Here is an 8032-nt window from a genome sequence, read left to right as displayed (position 1 = left end):
GTATTTAAAGTCTGGGTAAATAAGCTCCAACGTTCCTTCTATCGTAAAAGCAAACCAAAAAAAGACATGAAAATAAAGAAGTTTTATGAAATCGTGTGCATAATTATCCAGCTATGTTTCATTAACTCACTTTGTAGTTAGGACCTGATAGAAGGGAACAGTAAAGTGTGTAGAACACACTACTCTGGGAACGGAGACAAATGACTTAGAGCCCATCAACCGAGAACTCTTCTCATCCCAGCAAGGGTCTCTGAGGCCCACGGCTGGGGTTAAACCAATGCTGGATGAAATACTGAAGGGACGCGTCTTCATGAAGCACATCAAAGTGAACAATCCGGCTATTCACAATACTGCACAAGGCCTTTGTAGGATTTACTTGTTGTCCAGCAAGAAACTGTAGAAACACCTTCATGTCTGTGCGTACTTCCGCCACTTCTTCCAGGTTTCTACTTTGAGAAGCACTTTCAGAGCCTAAAGGAGGACTTCCAAGATCATTAAAATGAGTCATTAACACACACTAATTCAGTTTCTATTTTCAAGTTCAATTCTCCATTTAGTTTTACTTCAATGATAATAAGGTGATTGCTAATATTTTTCATTTTTTCCACGACACTCTTCATAGTCTTGAGCACAGGTTAAGTGAATACTAACATCAGATTCTCGAACTGTAGGTTCTTGTAAATCCTTCCACAGCTTTCTAGGAATAACTTTTATGGGGATGTTGTGTGTCACAGTGCGACTACTGCCTGACAGACAACAGTCCTATAGAGACCGGAAGGCAGGGGAAATGCGTATTAGTCAGCTTGACTGTCAAGACTCTCACATTCTGCGCCATTTTCATGGCTCGAGATAAGTTTTCTGGAGTCAGCTCTACGTAACTCTCATTGTTTTCTTGACATACCTTTCCATTTGAAACTCACTGAAGAAGTCCTCGCGGGAAGCTGTCCAGACAGGCCGTGTCCACGATCTTGCCGAAACTTCATGGCTGGACTCACAGTTCAATCACTGGAGTGCTTGTTCGACTTAAGTCTTCATGGGAGTAGAAAGGCTCATTTTTCTCCCGAAGATGGGCTGGTGAGTCCACCGACCTTATGGTTAGCCGCTCAGTGTGTAGCCCACTACACCACCAGAGCTGCTTTCATCTCTTGAAGGATCGTGTATATAAGTCTTCTGAATTCCTTACCAAGCAGTTCTATTACCATTCCTTCCTCAGGAAAGTTTCCTGTCCTTTATTTGCTCACTTTTTTAAACCAATTTATCCTGCTTCTTCGTATGATTTATCACTGTCTGCTTTCCTTGAGGCATGACAGTGTTTACTTATTTGCGCTTCACTTTACTGGCTGTATGTTTGTTTTGGGCTGATTTTGTTTTGATGCCTTCTGAGTCCCCCCCGCCCTTTTTAAGTAGGATGCCTTTATTCTGATGTATTACTCCCATTGTTCTTGTTTTTGTGGTTCTGGTCTCTGAGTGACCTTGGTGGTGTTTGTTGGTTGAGTGCAATTTCCTCTCAGTAGCTGGTATGTGGGCCTCACCCATGAGGACGTCCTCTCTGGGTGCACCCCTTTGTCTTCCCTTGCTGGACTGAATGGACACAGGAGAGCAGGTTCCTTCTCTGGTAATCAGTGAAAAATGTAGGGCAGTCAGAGTCCCTCCTCAACCCTGGTAGGACCATGGTGTGTGTGGAGGGTCAATGCTGGCAGTGAGTGTATTCTCCGAAGGTCAGGGGAGAAGGTGCCCATATCCACCAAGAGTGCTGCCAAGTGGCCTAAGGTGCATGCATGTACAGTATTGGCATCTGGTTGGTGGTGGGGTATCAAGGAGTTTCAGTGCAAGTGCCGCTGGCCTGCAGGAACTGTTCGGCCTTGGGAGGCTTGGCACTGCAAGAGTGAGAGGCGTGATGAGGACACTAGGAGCTCCTGCTCGCCTCTTGGCAGAGAGAGGTATAGGCAGCACCTGTAATGATGTGACTGGTGTTTCTGAGGGGATGTGTCGACCCAGCTCATCACCAAGTCATGGGTTCAGGGCGTATTCTTCTGGTCGTGTTATGGGCACCACCAAGTCCTGAGTTGCCGGGGCAAAGACGCACAAGTTATAAGTCAACATCTGGGTGGCATAGCAACTCAGAATGCTAGTCAGTCACTGGGCAGGTGGGGCAGCCGGAGTTGGAGAGGGGGAGTCTTGCATCTCCGGTCACTGGTGTGGCAGTAGGAGTGTGGTGGTAGGGGTAGAGGGTATGAGGTCAATGAGGGCCAATGGCACAGAAATGAATACTGCATATAACCAGAGAGAGAGACGATAAGGGGAAACATGCCGTCAGGAGGGTGGAGGACACGGGAGGGGAGTATGTTGCCCTAGTCTTTGAGTGAGGCACTTCCTATGTGCAGACCCTGATCAGGACCTGGCTCCCAGCAGATGGGAGGAAAGGGCGGTAGTCCAGAGTCAGGTCAGGTAGGAAATATATAGCCACCCCACTAAGGATGCTCTACTTGGCCAGTGTCACCTGCCGAGATGACCAGGAACCGTTCCTGGTGAGTAGTTCTGCCTCTGTTATATGGTTCCCTCTCTGCTCTGCAGATCGCTGGATCCTTAGGGCTCTTGCCTGACCTCTTGCACTTTTTCCTCATATCTATGTTTTGCTCACCATGCTTCATTCTGTATTGGTCAACACAGTCTCGCCATCTCCTATTGGGGTGTGATAGGTAGGTTTATTGTGCCAACATGGCCAATAGGAATATGTGGGATTAATCAGGTCAGTTTGATTGGAGGGCAGAGATAAATGACTCAGCAAGGCCCGCCCTCATTCCCTTGCTCTCTGGTGATCAGACCAGTGTGGGGCTGCTTTAGCTAGTTCTCTGCCTCAGCTTGTGAGCTACACTACCTGTGGGACAAGCCAACTCGTGTCATTAGAGTTTAAGGTTCCTTTGAAACCTGCTTCACCACGTTGATGGTGTGTACATCACTTGAGGCTGGTGGATCCTGTCATCTTGCATTGCTTGGGTTCCAGATACCATCCAGGCCTGCTTCGCTAAGCTCCTGAGCTGCTGACTGTTGGTGACCCGCCTTGCTGTTTGCTGCCCATGGGTGGACTCTGCTTGTATTTCCTGAGGGAAGACTCAGCTGTCTGTTTCCTTGACCTTGGACCCAACAGCTCTCCTGAGTTGAAGGACTTCCAGTATATTATCAATTCCACCAAAGTGAGTTGAATTGAGCCTTCTGTACTACTGTGTGGACTAATTAGCTGTTGTATTCCTTCTCACTATATAAACCTATCTATCTATCTATCTAGCTAGCTAGCTACCTATCTATCTATCCATTCATCCATCCATCCAGAAGTGTCCTGGTTTTGTCTCTCCATAGAACCCTGCCTAACACATGGGGATTCTGTGAAGTTGCTCTCCTCTGTTCCTCACTCACTTGGAAAGGTCCTGGCTTTGTCTCAAGATGACCAGACTGTGCCAGGCCTGCTAGCAGCTCCTACAGTCCTGTAAGTCTTATCATGCACTGATTTTACTCAGTTTCCCCTTCCCTTCAGCACGTTAATTCTTCATCCTTCAGTTTGCTGTCCCGGCTTCCCAGGATTTCGTCTGTACCTGCTTCACTTGGTTTCCTGGGTCCCTGGCTATAGGCGGACAAACAGCACAGTGTGTTGGGACCAAACTGCCATCCTGGCTATTGAGATAGTTTAAATTCAGGTACAGAGGAAAATTTTCAAAATGCCAAATTTGAAAAGCACAGTGAATCCAATTTCTTTAGAGCAGCAAAATAAATTCCATTCTGAAAAATCCGTACACATGACATAAGAATACCCAGATTGGTTCTCAGACGTGCCTATGAGAAGTCACACAACCCTTAGGGCTGGAGGCATTTTTCCCTCTCCTCCCCAGTGAGCACCTAGACATTATGAATAAGTTATTTCTTGTTAAGCAATCACCGCATCTTTGGTAATACACGAGTGGCTGGGGGTTGGCGGCTTTGGACCATGCAGGATGGCTGCTGGCACATTCCCTTCAGCCGGTGTCCCGGCAGAGAGCTGCTTGGGGACTCCTCTAAAGCAGTGCAAAGGGCAGGGCAGGACACAAGTGATTTGGTGGTGGGCGGGGGTGGGGGTGGGTTGTTGTTTCCCCCAAGGTGCCACAGACAAAGCAATCCCTTTCCTTCATTTATCTTCCTTCCCTTTCATTTCAGAGCGGATCGTCAGTGGGGGGGGGGGGTGCTATTGTTGCGCTCTCGCCAAGAACAGAGGTTCTGTGGAGCTGAGTCTGTGTTCCCTTTCTCTGCGGCTCATCACCTGTGGCTCTGGGCTCCTTCTGGGCTTCACAGATGCCAGCTGCTCTTCCTAATTAGCATTTCAAGTGCCACCATGAGTCTCCAAAGGGCCTACACAATGCTCCATCTCCAGCCTGAGCCCCAAGGTGGCCTCTTCTTCAGACCTGCACAGCTGCCAGCTTCGTGCACCACTGCTCGGTTGGGGGTTGGGGTGGGGGGCAATTCCGGTACCTTCTGTTGCTGTGATCATCTCTGTGCAAATGGTCACTACACTGAGGGCAGGGTCCAGAGACCCCGAGAATGAAATCTAGAAGTGGGCCCCCAGGTTCCAGCTTTATCAGGTCAGTCTTCATTCATGAGCTGCTGCTGCTTTTGGGGGCGTGAGCTCACCTTCCAAGACAGGAGAAGGGTTGGCTTTGCAGTGGCTTCCTTGCCTGCCCTTCTGGGTGGAGACGTTCTGGATAAATACAACTGTCTTCAGAGCTTCTCAAACCGGCTCTGCCTGCCTGGTGGACCTGAGTCCACCAGCTGGCCCACTTGAAGGTAGATGTGGCCCTGTGCTCGGCTGTAACACGTGGTACAGGAGCACTGGTCATCTGTTCCCACGAAGGCCTTCCTGCCATATTCCCTCTGCCACAATGACCACCCAGGTTCCAAAGGAGGGCTCAGTCTCAGCCTTGGCCCCAGAGTGAGGCCAGTACAGAGCAGTGCCCCAAGCTCACAAGCTGCCACGATTCATATGCAGACATACATTCTTTTACTTCTATCAGACAGTTCTATTATGAGACTAGAAAGCTAAATGAAACCTTTTCTTTTCTTTTTTTTTGCTTCAAACAACACATTTATTATCTTATAAAGAGGCCAAAGGCCACAATCAAGGTGTACCTGGGGGTGGCCTTCCGTGGCCTGAGCGGGAGACTCTATCCCATGGCTCGCGCCCACCTCTTCTTGGTGTGCACAGACACATTACCCCAACGTCTGTCATCACGTGGCCTTCTTGTTTGCTGTCTGTGTCTTCTGTTCTTCTGAATTTTTAAAGCCCACCTGGCCCCAGATTTAGGGACCCCTAATCTTAAGATCCTAATTAGATCTACCAAGACTCCCTTTGTTTCAAATATCGTCATATTCACAGGTTCTGGATGCAGTCTTTTGGAAAGTCTACATTCTAATGACCAGAATAATAAGAAGTCCTGCAGGTGGATGATATGAAATAGATGTGATAGGATGGTCTCAGTGATCCATCCCCTGCCTCCCAAACTTGCCCACCTCACTGAAGGATGGTGATGGGCAGTGGGCATAGAGTGTCTCTTTGGATAAAGTCCTATTTGCCTCATTTAACATCACATGGGTTTTCCCTCCATAGTCCAAATAGTTGGTTTGATTTTCTTAAGCTGAGGATACATTATTTCCAAACAGTGCATTGCTTTTTAACCAAGAAAATACAAAGGAAAAATTGGTATAAGGACTAAATAACTTCACCAAAATAGATAAATCCTTCTTTACATTTTGCCGATGGAAGATCTTTAGAAAACCTGTAGCAACTCTGTGTGTGTACACCACCCTGGGGTGGCACCAGAAAAAGGCTGTGCAAGACCTTGGGGTGGAGTCAGGGGGCAGACAGTGACCTGCCAGAGAAATTTGGAATTTGGGAGGCCCAATGGACAGAAATTAATTGGCCGAAATGAATAACCCACGCATTCTCCTATTTCACTCGAAGACCGAGCTCCTCTCTAGCCCTTAAAGAAAAAGTCGCTGTGACGCCTCCAGCAGGCTTCACAAAAGAAAGACATCCAAGGTCTTTCCCACGTTTCCAGGGCCTATGGATCAGTCCCTAGACTAAGACGCCCCTGATCGCTTCTCTGTATCACTGTCGAGAGAGGGCAGGCCTGCCAAACTCACAGGAGACTCAAGGCATGCAGGCTACTAGCAGGGGAGTCACATCGCCCCCACCCGCCAGGACCAGCGACACCATCCCTCAGCCAACTGACGTCCCCTCCCACTCTGCACCCACTGGGAGGCCCTTCAGCTCCGGGGCTCCCCATCTCTCCCTGCACCCCAGCCTCTTGGGCCCACCTTTAATCTGTAGTGACCACATCTTTACATACAAGCAGACCTCCTTTCATTGTGTTTTGCCTCGTTGGCTCCCTGCAGATACTGTGTGTGTGTTTTACCAAGAGAAGTCTGCGGCAACCCTCCCGAGTCGTCTGTGGAGGCCATTTCTCCAACTCTGCGCTCACTTTGAGTCTCCGTGTCGCTTTTGGTCCAGTCCCACTGTATTTCTGGCTTTGTTGACAAGGCTCTGGCACACCTAGGTGACCAGCACAGTACAGTGCGCAGAGAACTGTCCCACTCACGGGGAAGCCGAGCAAGGTGCGTGACTCACTCGCGTTCTGGTGTTGGGCCACGTTAGAACCTACAGAATCTCTGAGGCCTGCCCAGGCCAGTGTTTGTGCCAGGAGCTAACGCTTCCTACCATCAGGGATCATGAACACGTCACCCAGGCTGAGGTCAAAGATCAGGACATGTCTCTCAATGTCCCCACTCCCGGCCCAGATATTTACAGACGTCTAGGCTGCACGGAGTGAGAACACGTTACATTCCTGATCACCAGTCGTCGAGAGAATCATCTTCACTGTGTACTGGGTGTGACGAGAGGTCTTCTCCACGAGATGGTGGGGCATGAACCACTCCACGGTCTGGTGTCCCAGACTTTGTGTGATTCCCAGCCCCATGAACAGGAGTTTGGCGTGTGCTATGGTTGAAGGGTGACCCACACAAAGACTTAATGCTGAACTCTGCCTAAGGAACTGCCAAATCCATTGGGACACACCCTTCTCTTTGAGCGTTCCAATCAATCAAAATCAAGCCTGAAAGCCTGTATCACTAATCGAGTTCCCGAACTTCTGAAGCATTGCTATAGAAAAACCAAGCCTGCCTCTCTTCATTCAGTACAGACGGGTAACCAGTCAGCACTGCACTGAAAGGTGATAACCTGGACCCGAAAGGCTTGCTGTTAACTATCTGCATAGCTCTGATGGAATCTTTTTGTTTCCTTCTGCATTTCCATTTCTCCCCCCTCACATGGGCTTACTCCCCATGCTCACAGGACACGTGGTGGGCTGCAAGGTGCCTGTGAACTACAGCAAGTGTTCAAACATCAGTTGTTCACTGTGCGCCCCCCACACTTGAGGCGTAACTACCACATGATATGAAAACAACAATCACAGCTACTGGGTAAGAAATGCTCATTCTGCTCCAGGCATTGTTTGGAGTATTTTACATCTAATTCATTTAAATCCATAACACAGTAAGAAATAGCAATCAAGAGACACGACGCGGCAGAATTACTACTGCTCTGTACAGATTAGGAGAAGCAAATGCTGGTTCCATGAACTGCCTGGCCCCAGGCCGCCTGACGACTGTATGTCAGAACTGGGCTTTGAGCCCATGCTGCCTGCTTCAGCACTTGTGCTCTTAAGGAATAATTCTCTCTGATCACATCTGTAAAATGGAGACATGACACCCTTTTTAAAATGAGTCTTCTTTATGAATAAAAAACGTGGCCCTTGAATAAAATACCAAGGTTGATACACTTGGTTGCTAAGTCAACACTGGAGGTTCAAATCTACCTGAGGGGTCTCAGACAGAAGGCCTGGTGATTGACAGCCACTAAGAACCCTGTGGAGCTCAGTCTACTCTGGCACAGGGCATGGAGCTCAGTCTACTCTGGCACAGGGCATGGAGCTCAGTCTACTCTGGCACAGGG

The 8032-nt window shown here is 48.8% G+C and overlaps 1 pseudogene; it reads right to left on the bottom strand.

Moving 5' to 3' along the window:
• Positions 1 to 232: 232 nt before the first annotated feature.
• Positions 233 to 8032, bottom strand: part of LOC101645753 — an 87959-nt pseudogene continuing 80159 nt past the window's right edge.

This window comes from Echinops telfairi, unplaced genomic scaffold (assembly GCF_000313985.2).
Source record: "Echinops telfairi isolate 266 unplaced genomic scaffold, ASM31398v2 ScPeMD7_7412;HRSCAF=8450, whole genome shotgun sequence".
In the NCBI taxonomy this organism is placed as follows: domain Eukaryota; kingdom Metazoa; phylum Chordata; class Mammalia; order Afrosoricida; family Tenrecidae; genus Echinops; species Echinops telfairi.
This window is presented reverse-complemented; position numbering and strand designations above follow the sequence as displayed.